General features: G+C 40.9%; 1 long non-coding RNA gene across 2 annotated transcripts in view; it reads right to left on the bottom strand.

The window, feature by feature from the left end:
- LOC146445580 (uncharacterized) overlaps nt 1–19,474 on the bottom strand; it is a 91,580-nt gene extending 72,106 nt beyond the window's left edge. Inside the window, exon 1 of one of the 2 annotated variants that reach the window (XR_014852644.1) lies at nt 19,260–19,474. This is a non-coding gene — a long non-coding RNA (uncharacterized LOC146445580). Of the gene's footprint in view, nt 1–3,431; nt 3,493–19,259 lie in introns of those variants that run through there. The other variant, XR_014852640.1, reaches the window with a different exon arrangement.
- Nucleotides 19,475–20,915: the final 1,441 nt, after the last annotated feature.

The following is a 20,915-nucleotide window of genomic DNA, read 5'->3' as shown; positions in this document are numbered from 1 at the left end:
GAGTTCCATTATGTTTTATTACACAAGACAAATATTTCCAAATGCCTCCTGCTACAAATATGCAAATAGCACAAAGGCATACTTGAAAGAATATTTATTTATCTTACAGTTGAGTTCTACCCAAATTTTAAGGGGAAAAATACCACTACAACCAATCTTATGTCTGGAATACAAGTATCACGAATTTGAACACAATGAAGCACTCTAAAATCTGTCAATTAAAACCATGCCAAATTCCTTATTACACACTATAGTTAAGAGATTCTCTTTGACTTCAAGAAAATAATGTAACCTCTCATAAATAACTTCAGCAAAGCTGCAACCCTCTCAAACATCAGGCCATCAGAAATATACATGAGGCACAACAAAATTGCCTGCCAGTGTATTTAACATACTTTCTGGTCAGGTTTTCTTCACAGTGAGCCTTTTTGTGTGCTCTTTTTTCTTTCTGACAAGGATGTTCAAACCACTTTTTAAATGACTGGGAGCCAATATAAAGTACTTCAGCTCACATTAGAAGAGGGATTAGTATAGCAATTTGTCCAGCTGAAGTGTAATGAGCTACATTTTTGAATCTGAAGGTTGTAGACCGACTTTACATTAAAATCCCCATCATGAAGCTCCACAGGCAGATGCCATTCCCTAATTCACATAAGGTTAAAAGAAAAAAAGTCCTGTACTTAATTTCATCTAACCACCCTAAAACCTTGCAAACACACCTAAACTTTAGCTCAGCAGTCTGGGCTAGGGCCAGAACAGATAATGTTGTCAGAAATGCCTTAATTTTTCTTTTTTAGGTCATATTGGGTGTGTTTTAGCATTGCTAAAAGGTGACTTAAATGTTTTCAATTATAATGATCAGAATAGACGTCAAAGCAATGGCAAATGCAGACCTGCAGAATGAACCCAGGATGTTCCTATCTATTGTCAATATCACTGTAGCAAATTCTTTTGTCTCTACTCTCTATTTCAAGACAGAATGTTTGCCAACACAGAAAAAAACCAACAGAATTGCATCTGTTTAGTTCAACCGAAAAAAACAAATGCACCCCAAACCCACCAAAACTGAAAAAGCAAACAACAAATCATAGCCATCTTAGACACCAAAGCAGTTACTTTTTCCCTGTCAGAAAGTACACAACATATACCCAGAATGATTGTTTCCCATGAAGTTTGTTTTCAGATGCAAACACCATCAGTTCTTCCATTCCAAGGCATCTGCCTGTCCCTGGGCAACTTCATCTTACCATTAATTGGTGCTTTTCCTACATCTGAAATGAAAATATGGCTCCAAGAGTCTCAGTTTAGGAGGAACAGGATCCTATTAATGACTACACTGGCCAGTAGAGTCACCACACTCAGGGTTGGGCTGGGTTTTCTTTCCTTTGGGTTTTTATCCATGGTTTAGATTTCTTGGGTTTTCTTAGTAAAAACCTAGAAAGGAACTACAGACCTATGAAATAATTTGTCTCTCCTGGCAGAGGAGATAATGTTTCAAGAATCTTACAATGAAATGTGTGGGTAGGTTTGACTCACACATCCCTCCGCAAAGAAATATCTTTTCCTTAGGAGCGTATCACAAAGTAATTTTCCCCAGGTCTGTGTTGAACAGGGGTTTAAAACAAAATTATTATTATCTGCTCTGCAAAAATTCTGGTCCTGCTCTAATGCTGAACTGCCTCTGATTTGACTTGGATTACTTATGTCCTCCAAGGGGATTCATCATGGTGAACACAAACGTAAAGAAACATTTCTTGAAGACCTATAAAGGTAATAAAGCCCTGTTCCAAGCCCACCACGCCAACACAGTTTCAAGGTTTTTTCCTTTTCCTCCACTCTCTCTCCCAGCAAGCGGGAAAGTGGCAGGCAAGAAGCTAGGATGGGACACAACCAAGACTGCTGACCTCAAGTGGCCAAAGGCATATTCCATGCCATGCAATGCCATACTCATCAATAACAAACCTAAGCAGAAGGCAGCTTTGGGAGGTAGCTATTGCTCTGAGACGGGCTGGACATCAGTCTGCTTGTGGGGCTTTGTATCACTTCAGGGCTTTCCTTGTTTGTTTCTATTTTGCTTTCCCTCACTTATTAATTATCTTTAGCCTGCAAATTTCCTAAATTGTGCCCTTTTCTCTCCCCCATGCTTTTGAGAAGGGGAAGTGAGTGAGCAGCTGGGTGATGACGGCTTAGCTGCTGACTCGGGTCAACCAAGCACAATCAACCATAACGGAAAATATTCTTTAAAGCAATATCCAAAGTTCCATTCCAGCTATTTTCCTACAATGAGTAAGGTTAAGGAGGAAATAAGGAATCTGACATAGCACAGATAGCTCTGAATTTAGAGTCCAATTTTAATAAAACGCATTATTCAAAATAATGAGATTTAAGACACTCATTTAAATTCAAGAACAGAAATTTAATAGCAGATGTGCAATGAACTCTATTGTTGAAATGAGTTTGTGTGAAAGAGATGGGATAGAAAAGAGCAAAAATGGGAACAATGTTCTGTGGCACAGAGGTAACCTATGACCTCTTCAGCAAGACACCAGAAATTTTGCACATGTGTGGACACAGGTGAAAAATACACATATACAGGCCTGCAGTTGTAATCAAGAGGAGCATGTAAGGAAATATCTTCCCATCTCTCCCACAAGCTGAAAAGTTTCCTCAAACGGAGTTGATATTTATGGAGATAGCAAAACAGGAGTTACAGTGCTTGGCAAACACACTTTTTGGGAGGTCACATCTAAAGGCTATGGTGGTTTCATAGTGCCAGGGGCAGTGATGTAACCACAGCTCTTGCAAGACCAGAGGTAGTAGCAAAAGCCATCTGTGCTGCATTGATGATACAACTCCTGAAGGCTGAAAAAAATACATTCAGAACTGTTGGGGGGAAGTAAATCTTTTGAACTTTTGTATGTTTAAACCACATCAATCACTCTTAGATAGACCTTGTATTTATTATGAAACCTTCTGGTCCCATAGGCCTCAAAAAAACCCCCAGAAATAAGGGTGTTCCTAATTGTCTTTATATTTCATCCCAATCAACAGCATAAAGTCCAATGCCAGTAAAGCAAAACCTTCTGTAGCAACCAAACCTTGCACTTGTGCTACTTCCTTTTTTTCTTCAGTAAGATTGTCATTACAATTATTAAGGATTCTTTAACAGTACCAAAATAAATATCATGTGGGGATGCTGGGACAGATTATCCCACAACTAGTGATGAGCATCTTCATTTCAAGACAGTCCATGTGTTAGGGGGAGGAAGGTAAACACAGAAACCCAGCTGTTCTCAACATGGATTTTGCCCTCTGTTGTACTCACTCAACAAACAATGTATCTCACCATTTAGGGAGGAAAAAACCAAAATCAGAGTTGACACTGTAAAGGGGAAGGTCAGATTTTCTGCCTTTCCTCTTGCATCACTCACCCATTCGACAGCCCAGCAGGTAGAGCACAATCTTTCTTTTCACCTTGCTACAGGTCCTAGCTGGAAAAGAGGAGAAGATCACAAAACCCATTTAGTAGGGGAGAGTTTGCAAAAAAATGCAGAATTCCTCCCAGAAAGAAACTGAAAAACTGAGTTGCAGTACACACAATAACTCTTCCCTTTTCTTCCCTAACTCGTGTTTTTCCTTCTGCCAGCTTTATGGGGGTTTTTAATCAATAACTTAATTGAATCTTCTATAATAATATTACCACACTCCATGCTAATTTTGGAAGGCCACAACTATATCAAGGGCTGTGTGCAGTTATCACTGCCATCGTTTGAGTTTATCCAGACTACAGCATTAATAATAGAGATAAACTTAACCAAGAGCTATAATTCCTTCATCCCCTACACTAAAGCAAATGCAAATGGTGTTTACAGCTTGTCTGGAGCATTAATACAGTAAAAATGTCAAGCACAGAATTTTCTTCCAATCAAACATTCAGAAAAAAAGCCTTCTATTTTTAATTACTCTTTTTTATCTCTGATTGAAAAACAGAGCTGGAAATCATTCCTGGAAACAGTATCAGCCCAATAAAACAACCAAACACCTTTAGCAGCCATTGTCTTCATTCAGTCTTATCATATCCAAACTGGCCTCTCCACCATTTCTCAGTTTTACTTTGAATAGCAAAATAGTCCACTGATGAAGGAGAATTTATCCAGTTATTATGAGCAAAGTAGCTTTAACTTCCTTTAGATATCCACTAACAAGATATAAAATGACACTTCCCGGACACATCACCAGCACAATAGGGCCTTTATTGATTTTCATATCATGTTCTTCAGCCTGAGATGACTCTCCTGTGGATTCTGCTTCCCAGCAGGAAAAAAATTGCCTTTTCTATGTTTGAATTCAATCTATTAATGCATCCCTTGCTGTAGACAGTGTCTTTTTAGTTCTTTCCCTCTGTAGTTGATGTGTCTACACCTTGCTGGCTTGGGGTCCTAATGGATCCTGGGGTAAGAGGTCAAGGTACAAAAACCAAAAATGAAATTGCTCAGCTTGGGAATCAATAAGAAAGAGACTCTTAATCTTTCTGAGGGTAAAATGTGCAACCAATGAGGCGTGATAAGTGTGTTCAACCTTGTGCCAAAGCTCTACATGGAGTATCAAATCCAAAAGAAGTTACATACCTAAACTAAGATGAAAGGGTTAATATTATTGTTCAGCTTGCCTTTTTGCCATTGCGAAATTCCCGGCTGAAGGAACAGATACTGCTCCTCTGTTATTAGGAAGGTTTCTCTGGAGCAATGCTGACATCATCTCTTTGCTATACAATTTAAAAGGCTAAAAGACACTCATTTAAGCTACTTCTTTGATGCAAGTTTCACAGATCAGGATAAACTAACTTCAGTCATATGTCTGCATTTACCTCTGATTACAAATTCAATCTGGGAAAAAGAAACAACGATACAAACTCTTGGAACTGGCAGGAAGAAGTTCCCACAGTCTTCACTTGGATTTTAAGTACAGCAAATTAGCTTTGTACTGTGCAGACTATGGCTTGCAGGAAAGAATGAATTGGAAGAAACATTTCAAGATTGCAATATCAAAATAGCTGTATAAACATACAACACTTGATGTTTTCTATCCCCCAGTACAGAGTAATACAGTACTTAACAGCCAGAATTTACAGAGCTGGGATCACTGGAAGATGAAAGAGGGAAAGTTAAAAAGGCACAAAATAATTGCACAGTTCAATTTTTACCGATCTATCTTTGTACCAGACATAAAATACAACTGTGTGACAGTTCTGACAGGAGCTAACTCAGTTACAAAATGAGGAAGTCACTTGACAGCTAAAGAAAACAAAGCTCTCAGCTGTGAACCCCATTACATTCACCCACATTGAACTCACTCCTCTGTGCAAGGTGTAGAACATCAACACCTGGGCCAGGAGGCTGAAGCAACCTTCACTCCCCATGAAGAACAGCTTTTAAAGACATTTATGTCCTGCATTTAAAGACATGGCATGCACACAATCCACAAGTCTGTCTTTTGGGATCTTGGTCTCCAATTCTGCTGGCACACTGCAACCCCAGGCCACATAAATGTTCCCCTTGCCAGCTGGGGGAAGAGAAGACCTGCTGCAACATGAATAATCATCTGCGATGGTGAAGTATCATAGGCTTAATTCTGGGGGGGGTTGAAGGGATGATCACATCTGCATGGACACCCAAGGACATTTTACATATATTTACAGAAATGACTGACAGCATTTTCAGTTATCTCAACATTTAATGGCAGCAAAATTCATGCAGCCAATGGGGAACTGTATGCATTGCTGTCTTGCACAGAACATTGAAAAGAGTACACAACTAGCAGTGACCAAAGCATCAGTTTTTATCTCTATGGGTTGCATCCCAACTTGCATTTTTGGAGAGAAATAGAAGCTAAGAGGACTCAACCAGCAAATTGTTGATATGAGACTGATTTTGTACTTTCCTGGTGGACCACAGGCATCTTGCAGATTTCCTTGCAAAACACCAGTTCCTTAAAACAAAGCTCCACTTAGAAATAATTGTTTTCTCTGTACAAAAAAGACCTTGCATGTGATAAACTGATAATACCTCCCACATCACATGAGAAATTCATGCCCAGTCATTAAAGAGCCAAGTGAGACATAACCAAAGAGGTAGCTTTATCTCATATTTCTGATTTTTTTTTAAATTTACACTTCTCTAATATAAGCACAGCCATCTTCTGTGGGCTGAATAAACAAACCATTACTCAGGATCAGCTCAAGGCTTCTAGATCCTGCAGAGGCAGCTGTGTCCTTCTGTGAAAACTCTCATCCTTGAGGAGCTAAGATTCAGATTTGGCACGGAAAAAGAGGGAAAAGTTGTTCAACAGTGGAGGAAAGTGTGCCAGCCCAACTCCCCCTGCCCAGGATCAGCCATGGGCAGAGGGACAGACAAGTGTGGTCATCCCTCTCCCACCCAGCAGTGGGATCTCAGAAAGGGCTGGCAACATTCAGGGGCCACCGAGGCACTGGGAGTAGCAGAAGCCAGTAGAAAGGGTACAGGACTGGAAACAAAAGCTGCAAAATACAAGACTAGTGTTCAAGATAAAAAAACCCCAGGGGTGTGGTGACCACTGCTCCCCACACTGAGGTTGCCAGCAGCAGACTGGCATTCCAGGCTGTGACACTGGCAAAGGTCATGCCAGAGGAAGATGCAGGGGGTTTGTGCAACTCTGACTCTTCTCTTACTCTTCCCCTTTTTAACCAGTAGCCATTTGTCACTGTTGAGCAGCTAGCAGAGTAATGAATGCATCGGTTCTCAGTGGCAAGAAGGAATGACCTTTATTGTTTTGATTTCATCACATATATAGAGTTCTCAAAAGTCACCCAGATTGGTCAGTCAGAAGCCTTCCCCCAGGCCTGATTGGCCAGGCCTGCACTGTCCAAGTTCTGGGACACTGTTCCAAAACATCCAAACTTTATCTTTATTTACAAAAACACAAGAAAACTTCCCATGGGAAAAACTGTGCTAGCCACAGCCATTTCACTCCCCTCTTTTCTCAAGTGAGGATTATAGCCAGGTGCATTTCAGATCTCAATTTTATGCAGCTCTGCAATACCACTGGGGGGAGAAATCTAAAATCTTAACCTTGACAAGCAAGGGCTTGTAATCTTGCAAATAATCATTTCTACTTCCATCTCAGACAGCAAGCACAAGCAGCACTAAACCACAGACAGTGAAATGCACTGGCCTGAGGAAGTTGAGGGCTTTGGGCACACATATTCCTCATGTAATTGTCACCTTTGAGTCTGGCTCTAACTCCAACTTCCAGTGTCAGACTTAGGCAGTCTCACTGCTCATTCAAAATACATCTGTGGCTTGACATGAGCTACTGCCCAAAAAACACTGAAAAGCACTATCTGGAGTATCATTATAAATACAGCCAGAAGTATTTCCATCAACACAAAAGGCTGAAAATATCCTTGAGGTTACAGTTTCCATAACTAACTGAATCACATCAGCAGTCTTATTTATAAGCTGGGAAAGGATTTAGAAATGCTTGACCTTCAGGAGTCAAAGAAAGATGCAGCTGTCCTCGTTACCATTTGAAACTTCACTGCCACTCGCTGAGGCAGATTTAATGCATCCTCCCAGCTTATCAGCAGAAATGGTAAATAGTCCACATTAATCAGAACATAACCATCTCATCTCATCTCATCCCTTTGGAGATGAAGGTCCATTAGGGAATCAAAAGCAGATAAAGGAGAACTTCAGTAACTTTAAGCTTCTTCTCTGATTCTGCCTGAATTATCTTTGTGTTCCGCATAGAAAAAGAGTGGAGGAAGTGATTTATTTTCTGAGATATTCCCATTAACAAACAAGAGCAGCACAATAGATTCCCATTTCCTTACACAGTTTTTTGAAGCACATGTGGGCAGGCAGATGTCAATAGAACTGACAACTCAGTGTTCCTGGGCTTTCAGCAAGCAAACACTGCTCTACACTCACTACACACTTTAAGGGCAGAGCAGCTGAAGGTGCTCTTAGGCAAGTTAAAGGAGAAGCGAAAAATGTAAGAATCACAATCTTTTATCCATCTCTTTCTGAAATAATTTGACAATCACTGTAATTCTCAATTCTCAAAATTAGCTGGAGTTTAGAACACAAGCAGCTTGGACGTAGTATGCACACAAGCTGTTATGAAAGATGTAGTAAGTTCCTCATAGAACAACTGGTGTGACTCTCAGTGTCCTTCCACTCATAATGCAAACATGTTATGGTGGGGGGGGTTCCTGATTATATGACTTTGGGCATAAATATTTCATCAACAAGCATTTTCCAAGAACTACAGTGTTTCAGAAAACTTGGTGCAGGCATACAATATTGATTTAGACAGCCAGGAAATGTCAGTTATGTCCAGTTAGGGACTTCTGTTCCTTCTATCTCATTGGTTTTCACTTTCAGAAGGACTACAGAACATACCTTCACACATTAAAAAAGCTTTGATATATACTTTGGCTTCTCTCCCTACACCTGATAACATTCTGTAATTCTTGTTTATATCCCTTCCATCTTACTCAAGAAAAATCCAGATAAGCTCAGCTGAAATCCTTCAGGCTGAAATATTTTTTAGTTCCATAATGAAGTGGCAAGACAAGGAAGAAAAGGCTTGGAAATAAAAATATTATCTGTATATTTTCTGTAGAGCCATACCCTTAATTCAACCACCACTCTGCTTCCCAGGTACCAAGCAAACTGCAAGAAGCCAGATTCTGAAGTTGTATTAAATGACACCATGGAGCCACTCAGCATTCAGAGCAGCAACATGTTCACTTCCTCCTGCAAGGACATGCAATGAATGCTGGCAGTAAGTATCAGGCTTTGTTTCCATGAAATCCAAAATGGTAAAATTCATTTCCACAGAAACTCATTACAACACATATCACAACCATTGCAACATTTCTTTATAGGAACCAAATGGGGTTTTGCCCCCTCTGAGAGGGGAGGAACAATTCCTGAAAAAGGTCACAACGTAAGAAATTCTCCAAAAGGCCTAACAGCATGTAAGGCTGTTTACCCAGCAGTTCACATGCTTCTTTAAAAGGCTTACAATACACCACTCTCAAAATGCTCCTTTTTAACTGATGTTTCTGAACAGCAAGAGGAACAGAGGCCTACATCAAAAATAAATAAAAAATGCAATAAATCACTAGTTCCCTCAGACTGAATCTATTCTGAAGAGGGTGACATCATGTAAATCCATCCAGAAGGAGACACAGTAAAGCCACATCAAGTAACAGTGTAATCTTCTCATAAAATATTGTACATAAGTATACACAGTACACATTGAGAAAAAGGTGTTTCTTTATGAACACCTTTTTTCTTACAGTGGGACACCACCGTGCTTTGCATAGAAAGCTTTTGTGGAAAAGACAAATGCAAATTCTGTCATTTATGAATCAGTTTTTCCTAGGAAAAATCGCTATGTGAATCTCCAGCTTGGGATGAGCAATTTCAATTTCCATAGCTAAACACTTTATGAAATTATAATCCTCAAGACAGATCCCACCTGAGAAAGGACCTATCCAATACCAACAGTTTTACTCTACCACTGTGGATCCAGGCACTGAGAGGAAATACTCAAGGACACAAGCCTGGGGCAAGCAGCATTTATGGTGCTGCATGTACAAGCAGCTGGCACACTGGGAGGAGGCAGCACTTAGGGGAGTGACAAATTTAGCCAGCTACTTTCAGAAATTAAAACTGCTGCTCTTGGAAGAAAGCTAAAGTTGCTTTCATAGTTTGCTTTGTGAGCTTGTGGGGGTATTCCGCAAGTTTTGTGGTTTTTATCTGGTCACTGCAGGTGAAACAGGGCACACTGAGTATTAAATTGGTTTGGTTTAGCACAACTGTATTTAACACAGATACAGCCTTGGAGAAGTTTGTCAATATTCAAATGGGCTGAGATAGGAGTAACTACTTCTCCTTCCTTCCTTTGAACAGAGCTGCACAGCAGAATGTTCAAGTGGGACAGGGCAGAAGCTGCACTCTCTTCCCCTGGGGAGGAATTCTGCCCCTCTACAGACACTGCCTCCAGAGCATCCCAACACACAGTGCTCCCGCACTCCTCAGGAAGGTCATTGTTTTAGAGCCATCATCACCAACTCTCCTGACAGATGACTACTGAAAAACATTATTTATTGAAAGCAATTTATCTGACAAATATTGACATTTCCTCGAAATTCCTTTCAGCAGTTCATTATTTGACCAGCTTCACAGACCGTCCAAATCCAGCAAATAACTCTTAAAACAGCTTTTTCACAGGTCCTGAACTCCTGTTTAGGAATAATGATTTTTATTATTTGACAACTACACCTGTCAAGGTGAAAATATTTTGTCACCACCACCTTCAGTGTAGTGGTACTATAAAAGCAGAAGAAAGAGCACACATGGTGGCATCTCTACAGGAGATTCAGGGAGGGCTGTAAACCTTGTAAGGTAAACACCACAATTCCCAATGCAGGAGTGTTCTAGTTCAAATGAAGACTGATATAGCATCCACTAACCCTCTGCCATCACTCAAGTAGAGCAAAAGAGCACAGTCACTAATTCTCCACTCAAAGATAATGTGCTTGTGTTGCAAACCCTCAGCCTGTTTACAACCTGGAAGTGGATTTCACCTGACTACTCAGGTTGTACAGACCTAGGGCCTGAAAATACCATTCAGTCCATCCTCACCTCTGCTGGGAGGTACGGGATGAATCTAATTCTACAGTCTGACCCTTTGTGTCATCACTTATCACAGTGTGAGTAACATGCTGCCAGCAAAACAGGACTGCTTTTTAAAACAGTCTTATAAGGCTAAGCAATTGCAAAAGCAGCAGGTGAATGAAGCATTTGCACCCTGTTTTAAACAGTGATCTTTACTGGTGTCACAAGGAGATACTACCAGGGTAAACAAGAAGGAAGCTCTCCACTACAGATAGCCAAGATCAACTATTGTATACTGTAGAGAAAAAGAAATTAAACGTCTACATATAAAAACCAAAAGGAAACTTATTGGTCTGCATTGCTCTGTTCTTTCCTCCACCTCCACAATTCTAACGTAAAGAAGAACTGGAAAGGCAGAGACATTTTTCAGCATTGTTACTTCCTCTACCTCTCCTTGCAAGGAATCAGCAAAACAAACTGCTGTACCAACACGCAAACTAAAGCACTCCTTTCTTCTGCTTTCAAGTTCAGCCCTTTTTGCCTGAGGAATTCTCTTGGCTCGCGGGTTTGATGTCAGCCCTTGATTGTGTTTTGATGTTTCTGCAGATCTACGATTGAGTTCAATTCTCAGCAGCCAAAACAGACATTTGTCATCCTGTATGCATCAAATTTCCTGTGGCACACTGCCCACTTAATCATGCAGGCGAGGGGAGCTTTGACAAAGCAAGGGCTGTCTGCAAGCCACCGTGACCCAGCATGTGTGGAGTCACTTGTAATTACCATTACTTAGAGGGATCACTCAAGGCTTCCCGGTGTTGCTGCACACCAGTTCAACCACTCCAGAGTGTCTGAGTAAATATTTGCACGCAACAAGGAGCCGTTGAGAGGGTTTTGTCTACAGCCACAGCCCCCAGTGCATGAAATATTCAGCACATTAAATGTCTCCACTGATGCAGAGTGGTGGGTTTTCACTCTGATTTGATTAGCGGTGATGATTCTTTCATGAGGTGTGACTGTCCTTCCAGATTAGCATCAGCCCAGATTCCATGCAGCAGTCACGGAAAAAAGGAGGTGGAAAAAGAGGAGTCTGACATGTTACAAGGGTTACTGTGCAGTCTCTAGCAGTTTTGAGATTACTGGTTTAAAACAAAATGCTAAAGCCTAAATCCTAATTTCATAAAAAGCATTACTAGGTGGAACTCTAAATTTAAACACAAATGCAAAATGTAAATGTCAAAAGTAGTAGAAATTAACTAGGAAAAAAGGTAAAACAACACATATTTAACTGAAGGAATGTCTTAACAAATAAGACATCAACTCTTTATCCACAAAAAGCTAGAAGCTTTTGACTGGAAAACATACTACCATATTAAGCATAATGATCAAATCCTAATGAACACTGCAGAAATTATTATTTATACTGATTTAAAATGTGGTTGCATCACTTCTAAAAATTTGTCACCTAAATACATCTCCTCACTACCCAAGCAATCAGCAATTTTCAATAATGATGATGTGACATTGGCTGCATAGTTTTAATATCTATCTATTTTAAAATGTTCCCTTATGGTAACATTCCCATATTATTTCTATATTGTAGCAGTGAAGTGAATCTAATAGAAGCAAGCAAATTCTGCAGGAAAAGCAGTTTATTGGACTGAGTAGTGTGACTAGAACAGAAGAAAAAGGGCTGTTACTCACAAAAGCTACTTCTGTTTGCCAATCAGATCAGCTGCCTTTACCAACCGCAGTTTGGACACAGCCCTGACTCTGACAAATTGGATTTTAAAAATATTTGAAACTCTTCAGCAAGCGCTCTGCCTTAACATGAAAGGCTGACTATGCACCCACTTAAAAAGCAGAGCACTAACCTCCCTAGTTAAATCTTGGTATATATGTCAATACTGGCTGCACTGGAGACAAATGAAAAGTCTCTACACAAATTCACAGGCACAGCAAAGAGAAATTCCGAGGTCTATCAGACACAGAATTTTCACAGTAGATCAGCAGCAGTTATTTAGCACAAGAGGTGTCTGTAACTGCCACTGAATGGGAAAACTCAACGTGTTCACTAAGTTCTGTTCTCTGGTTGCTCTGTGCAGAGTTGCATTAAAAAAAACAAAGAGAAGCATACCAGTTTCTGAAGATGAGTTATCTTCCACATGAAACAAGTTGTCTCAGAACCTACTTAGTTTTAAAACAATCAAAGGCTGAGTTTGAGTTTAGAAAGCTTCAACTCCCATGAGCAAGTTCATCAGCATGGTACTAAAGAAGGACAGCAAGGGGTGGGGCAGAGAGGAGATCAACATGCTACTGAAGGGACTCTTTTTCACTGCACCATATGCCCCAGACAAAATTCCAATTTTCCATTTAGCTCCCATTTAAACCGAGGTGACAGGATGCTGCAAGTAACACACAAGAGATACTGTAACTTCCTTAGCAGTCCAACAACTAATTTTGTTTTCTTAATTAGACCAGCAAGGATGATGGGGAAAATTGAACTGCACAGGGCTAAATTAAGAAAATGATAGCAGACATCCAGTGCTTTGCTTTAAAGCGTTTTAAAACACTATCACTAGGGCAGAATAAAGTCCAACACCAAGAAACTGTAGCATTTCTTAACTTCTAGTATTATGGATTATAGTTCCAGTATATGAATTGTAGTTGCCTACACACAGACAAGTAATGAGAATCCTATTATGCCCCTAAAAGAAACAAAAAAGCTACATGCACTTGCTCCCAGCCACATGCAGATTTCACTACACTCCATTTATAAAGTGTTATTTAGTTCTCTCTGTATTTTCAGGCAATTCTTTCAGAGTAGATAAAGCACTAGAAGCCATTATTTACCCTTTCCTCAATCTTCAGAACACTGAAAATTGGGATAAGTGTAAACTTTTCTGAGCACACCAGGTGAGCTTTGCTTGCTACAGTGGCAGGGTTCATGAAAACATGAAACTTCTGTGCCAGAGCAGGATCTTGACCCTTAATTATCTGAGGCATGATTGGAAGGCCTATTATAGCAAATGCTCTCTTTTACACATTTAGGTAAGGAGTGTTAAAACTGTGAATCGAATTTTTCTGCCAAGATGAAACTCATGTTTTCTTTTCTCTTTTCTATAAACTGGCACCTGCAACCTGCAGTATCTGCAGAGCACTTGGTTTAGCCATTCTCAGTGCTCTCCCTCCTTGGTACCACTGGTGCAGGGACAGCAGCTTCCCTGGAGCAGATAAAATCCATAGTTATTCCATACAAACTAACGCTCAGATATATCATCATTCACCCAAAATCTTCCCAAAACACAAAACACGAGGTCTGCTCTGTAGAAATAGCTACAAAAAGGCCAGCAATATCAGGAATCACTAATGATGACAAATGGCAGGCCTGGAAATTCTACAAGATGCCAGTTTCTCATAAACTGCTGAATCTCTGCTTTCTGATAAGGACAGCCCCTTGTACTGTCTCTGAAAAGCAACAGGCAAAGAAGAAGATACTTAAAATTGCTGGAGTAGGAAGCAGAGTATGTAGGAACAGCTTGGGCCACTGGAGTAGAAACACAAAAATGCTGTTTAGCAGAATGAATCAGGAAAAGCAAATAAATTGAGTGAATCACCCAGGAAAAGCTTCCCAAAGATTTCATGGACTAAAACACACCAATCACTCTAATATATTGTGTGACTATTACTGAATTTTGGATAAAAATTGAACCAATATTTGTAAGGTTTTTGTCAACCATTTCTACCAAACTTAAAAAGTTTTTTAGCTTGGTTAGAAATAATTGAGTACCTGCAGAAACTTCTCCTATCCCTCTTATTTCTTATGGTGCTTTGAAAATTTATTTATAACAGGTAGGCTGAGTGTTCAATTTGTATTGAGGCATGTAGCTTATCTTGAAGGGCTGCTTAATAAAAATGCAACACTCCAATGATAAAATGCTACCAAATAATTTGTATTCCAACATTATGTAAGCTTCAACACAGGGTTACATTTACAGAAATCTAAGACTCAAGAAACCAGCAAGTTAATTCTCCAAGTATGCAGGGGTACTCATGAGCTCAACAGCATTAAAAGCCACAACAGATAAAAGTGCATTTCCTGGAAAGCAATAGCCAGATGCTGAAGTACTAAAAAAACCAAAAAACAACACCAAAATGAGCTACTGCTGAAAAAGACCGAATGCCATCCTGATTTTGACCAAGTTGCTTTTGCTGCTGCTATTTTAAGTCAAGTCAAAAATCCAAACTAAATAATAAGCAAATTAGAAGCAAATTCATAGGCACACTGAATACATCACTTGTTCCTGAAGTACAAGGCAATCATCATATAACCCTCCCCAGCCGTAAAGTGTTCTTGAATTAAAAAAAACAAACAACAAAAAACACCAAACCACACACACATAACAAATAACCTCAATGTAAACAATCATAATGCTCTGATACTATTTGATTTTGACACTTTGTATCTCAAATGGTAAAGCAAGCTCATCTCTGCTTGCAGTCTCTCTGACAATCTCTTTTGTTGCTTTGTGACATTTCTAATGTGAATAATAAAAATTAATTATGTTGGTATCATATGAAACTGTCATGAACCAACTTAAAACCAAATTTTAAAAAAATCCTTTAAAATATCTCAAACTAGCTCTTTATAAACAGCATCACTAGCTCTATAATGCATATACACCAAAAGGTTTTGACACTGGAATAAAGCGGAGTAGAAATGACAGACTGGGGAATGAAAGAGTTGAAAGTCAAAAAATAGGATTAAAAGTTGAGAGGAACAAATTAAAACACAAAAAAAACCCCTAACTCTACTACAAACTACTATACAGCCCCTCTGTTGGGCCAGCCCAACTTCTGAGGTTTTCTAAACCTTCCTAATTAATACAGGCCTAAGAGAGAATTTTACTTCATTTTGCATTGAGCCTTCACAGAGAAGCTTAGCAAGTGGAGAAGCGCAAAAGCAGTTTGGGGGGAGAAAAAAGGCATTTGTGTTTAAACCTTATGGAAAATAAATGTTGAAAATTCAGGTATTTCTTGGAACCCTCTGCACATGAAAGGTTTGATGTTTGCAAGATACCAGGCACCACAGGGCTGGCCTATTTCTCCAGTAATTTACAGCAAATTTAACCTTATCAGTATTCAGGACCAACTCTAACAAGGGAGAAGAAAAATGTCACAGAAATAGGAGAAGAGGAGATAAAAGGAAAGCAGTGAGGAAGAAAAGCACATCATGTCTTAATTGAACTGAGGATGAGATAGGGAAGGCTGATATGGCCTGGAGCTATGGGAAAACACTTCTGATGATGCAGCGTGCATGCCAAGCGAGGGTGGAGACTCCCCAGTACCTGTCATTTTTCAAGGACAGCTTGAGCAGCATGCAAAGCAGAGCAGCTGCTGAGTGCTTGTTAAAGTTGAATGAATAATTTGCCACAAACAATACGTTTGACAAACTTAGCCTCTCTCTTTTCATCGTCTTCCTACAATACTGTGAATGGAATTGCATTATTCAAATGTAGCCAAATTTCTCTGCAGCGTTCCCCCACGTAAAGCTCAGCTGCCAATATTCAGAGGGTGGCTGAGCTGTGTTCAAAGAAGATTATCTGGTATTTTTCCCTTTCCTGACTGGATGAACAAATGTAACCTACTTCTGAAAACAGACATGCACAAGTATTTAAAAATTGATTTCCATGCGTAACTGGGCATGTGACACATTCAGTGAGGAAAAAGAAAAGGGATTTAGTAAACATGAGTAGGACTCCCTTGCACACCAAGAGTTAACTTTACTATACAAATTTAACTACACCAAAACAAACACACATTGCTACATGCTGAAGAAAGATCTTTCTCATAAAATTCATATTTCCTGGCTCTTCATGAAATCCAAAAATTAATAAAACTTTAAGCAATTAAGTTGAAATATTTAAGCTAACATTTAAGGCTGCTTACATTCATCTCATTGTACAATACTAATCCAGGTCCCACTAGCATTATTAAATTCTGTTCTCTTTCTTGGTACAACACTCAGTCATTTATAACTACCTAAGAAAACCCACAAAACTTCTCTCTCATTGTCCCCAGGACCTGCTTCTCACATAGTGCAGCAATGAGAGCACGATTACTGAAATGAAGATGTTGGCAGCCATCCAGGTGCCAGTAAGAATACAACGGGTATTACTCACCAGTTCCTTGTGTGCTGTTCTGGGCTGTAATCTGCCAGTTCTAAAAACAGAAAATTCCCAGCAGTGCTTGTTCCCTCCTTTTGATGCCAGATTCTTTTGTAAAATGCTGTCATCTTAGATTAGCAGGAGTATAATTTATTTTGTAATTCCCTGTTGGTATTTATTTTTCTTATTCTCTAACGTGGACCTTTGAGATAGCTGCTCTACCCCAAGAGCCTAAAGTACAGCAAATGAGCATCTAGAATCACTGCCACCTTGAATTTAGCTGAGTGCAAACAGGGCCTGAGAGCCAATCTTTGGCATTTCTTTACCTGTGGATGATGTGGCAGCCATTCAGAGCCAAGTCTGGGCAATAATTTCAGACAAAAATTCTAGGTGTTTGAATACTATCACTTTGGATGATGATTTGACTGCAGATAGCAGTTTTGCACTCCCCAAGCCTAGAAAAGAGAGGTAAAATGCAGAGGGGTTTTGGAGACGGTGGCAGACATCAGCCAAAGGCAATTCATCAGAGAAAGGTAAATGGAATAAGCATATTGGGTTTCATTTTAGGTGCCAGGTTACATTTCCTGTTCGCTTCCTGAACACTGGGTCACCCTTAGCAGAAACACTTTTATTCCTCTGTAGCCTCTCTTCCACAAGGACAGGCTTGGTCCCTTGCCTTAAACATTGTGAATTTCAAAATTGTTTTGGAATAACACTAGCTGGTGCAAGCAAGAAACTTTTCTGTGATCTTGAAAAAAGCTGTGCTAGCAAAACCAGGCCATTTTTAGAGTTGAATATTCTCTTTCCTAGAGCACTAAGATCATCTGTTACTTGAAATATCAAACCTGGGAATAAAGGGATCATATGAGGAACAGGCTTTTCTGTATCCACAGTTTCATCTGCTGGATCACTTCTCTGATTTATTAAATTACTGAGTCCACAAAGTTGGCAATACTGCAGCTCTAGGGGCTGCAGTAACATGTCTACACTCTCAGTAACAGTAATTTTCCACTTACACGTACAAAGACATATGTCCAGAAATTGTCTCTACCATGTCATATATATTTTAAATATGATTTGCTTCTTTCCCTTGACTGTGTATTTAATACAGTGAGAAACTGACCACACCGCTGATGTTTGGTATGTTTAGAGGCACCAAATCCTCCCTCTCTCATGCATGCACATTACTCTTCATCTCCACGAGTGCAAAACACAGATTCCTTAACTTTTCGGATTACACATTAACTTTCAAATCATCACAAACTTCAGGGAAAACAGTTTTTAATACCACAACATCTTAAAAAAAGCCAAAAACCTGGCACTAGATAAATACTCCTAAATAAACTAGCAGTAAAGTGCCTTATGTTTTGGTAACTCCTTGTCCTGCGGAATTTCTACAAATATTTACTCCAGTGTTTTTCACATTTTCAATAAACATGTAGTACACAAGTAAAACATAAGTGAAATATGGTAAAATATGCTATGGCCATGAACCACACATTAAAGAGAGCTCAGTAAAACCTCCAAGAATTCTGGCAGAATGCTCTGTAAATCACATCACCTGATCAGCTCCAGACTCAAATCTATTTTTTTTTTTTTTTTAAATCAGTTACAGTTGTCAGTAGCACTCCAGTGCTGACCAGAAAAGTGGAGAAAGACCAGATCAAGCACTGGGGGACACTTCAGAGAACCTTCCTCAGTGTCACTTAAGATCTTGGGGTCACCACAGTACCTCAGCAAAGCTCACCTCCCTGCCCTGTTCATTCAATTCACAGAATCAATGAGATTGGAAACAGCCTCTGAGGTCATTGAGTCCAACATCTGACTGAACACTATCATTTCCACCAGACTATAGCACTGACTGCCATGTCTAGCCTTTCCTTAAAAACCTTCAGGGATGGGGACTCCACCATCTCCCTGGGCAGCACATCCCAATGTCTAATCACCCTGTATGTGAAGAAAATCTGCCTAATGTCCAAGCTAAACATCCTCTGGCACAATTTGAAGCTGTGTCCTCTTGTCCTGCTGCTGGTTGCTGGGAGAAGAAGCCAAACCTCTCCTGTCTCCTTTCAGGGAGCTGTAGAGAGCAACAAGGTGCTCCCTGAGCCTCCTTTTTTCCCGACTGAACAATCCGGCTCCCTCACGGGACATGTGCTCAGACCCTTCCCCAGCTCTGTTATCCATGTCTGGACACACTCCAGCCCTCCCTGTCCTTCCTGAACTGAAGGGCCCAGAGCTGCACACAGCACCTGAGGTGCCCCAGCAGCACCCAGTACAGGATGAGTTCCTGAGAACTCCCCGAATGCATTACAAGTGCCAGCACAAAACCACAGTATTGCCACAAATCCTAAGGGGTTGAGCAGCGCTCAGACACCACAGCCATCCCCCAGCACCAGCTCCTGCCTCTCCCCACAGGTGCACTCACCTCCAGCACCCGAGGGAATGTTCAGAAAGCAGAATTCCTCCTGGAGGAACAGGCGACATGGACACCAGCAGCACAGCCTGAGAGCCTCACGGGCATCTGCGGGGCAGAGCTGCCCTTAGCCCTCAGTGGCACCTGCGGCTCTGGGCCCGGCCATGGCCCAGGTGTGCCCTCAGGACCGTGAGGGACACAAGGGACAGCCCGGCCATGGCCCAGGTGTGCCCTCAGGGCTGTGAGGGACACAAAGGACAGCCCGGCCATGGCCCAGGTGTGCCCTCAGAGCAGTGAAGGACACAAGGGACAGCCCGCCCATGGTGCAGGTGTGCCCTCAGGCCGTGAGGGACACAAGGAACAGCCTGGCCATGGCCCAGGTGTGCCCTCAGGGCCGTGAGGGACACAAGGGACAGCCCGGCCATGGCCCAGGTGTGCCCTCAGGGCCGTGAGGGACACAAGGGACAGCCCAGCCATGGGTGCGGTTCTGAGTCTCCATGGGGCACCTCACCTCACAGAACCACACAATCAGTCCGGCTGGCAAAGACCTGAGTGGCTCATTGATCCCACCTGTGGCTAATCAGCACTGAGTGCCACCTTAATCACCTCCAGGTGTGGTGGCTCCCGCAGCTCCCTGGACAGCCCGTTCCAATGTCTCATCACGCCTTCTGTGGGTGAAATGACTCAGAAATTCCTCCTGCTGTCCAACCTGAGCCCACCCAGGGCAGGGGACAGGGAGCTCAGCACATACTCTGGGGCACAGCCCCGTGTGGTGCCCATGGTGGTGCAGAGCATCGAGAAAATCAGTCACTTATGCTGAGAAAATGGAGCTGGATGCTGGGCTCGTTTTTTCTGGCTTGTCCCCATTATGAAAAAATCATCTGTTGCTTCATTAACATTCATTCCACAACCTTGAGCTGGGGAAATCCAGTGTGTCTCGCTGTAATATTTTAATGCAGTCATTTGGATCCGGATGCAAGGAAACAAGCTGGCATAGCAGCAACACTGCACAGCCTTCCACAGACTGCTGTGTGCTGCTGCTGGTAAAATCCCAGCGGGTATAATGATAAAACAGTTGTAGCCATAACCCCAGCTACTGACAATGGTTCACAAAGATATAATTCCCAACCAAATTTCTTGTGTGTAATGGTAAGTCTGATCGCAGCCTACTGATTGCATATGAGTCTGAACTCCTTCCTTGGGAGGATGTTAACAGATAGGCACTGAGCCTTGCAGTTCCCACATGGCTGTGCAAACATCACCTTTTTCATCCTTAAGTCGCTAAGCAGGCTGGATAATGTTACCTAATTTTACATTCAACAGCTACAGCAGGCAGATTTGAAAAAAAAAAAAATTTAAAAAAATCTGTTATTAAGCCCAGAATTCAGGAAAGACTTTCAGGGCTGGTACAGATTTCTGTATTTTCTGACACCTGTGTTGTCTTTTAAGGTAAATACTGACTCACTGAACTGAGTACACTCAACTACTTAATGACATCCAAATTTGCAATGTGATGACATTATTTTGAGATATGGCAAGGCAAAAAATAAAATTTTAAAAACAGGCTATATCACTTTATACTGCAAGTTATTGCAGCACATTCAAAATTTGTTAAAAGCACCACCAAACTTGTTCTTTTTTACCTTTATATTTATAAAAATAAACCAG

The sequence above is a fragment of the Lichenostomus cassidix genome, chromosome 1 (genome assembly GCF_008360975.1).
Source record: "Lichenostomus cassidix isolate B80296 chromosome 1, HeHo_3.0, whole genome shotgun sequence".
Lineage (NCBI taxonomy): Eukaryota > Metazoa > Chordata > Aves > Passeriformes > Meliphagidae > Lichenostomus > Lichenostomus cassidix.
This window is presented reverse-complemented; position numbering and strand designations above follow the sequence as displayed.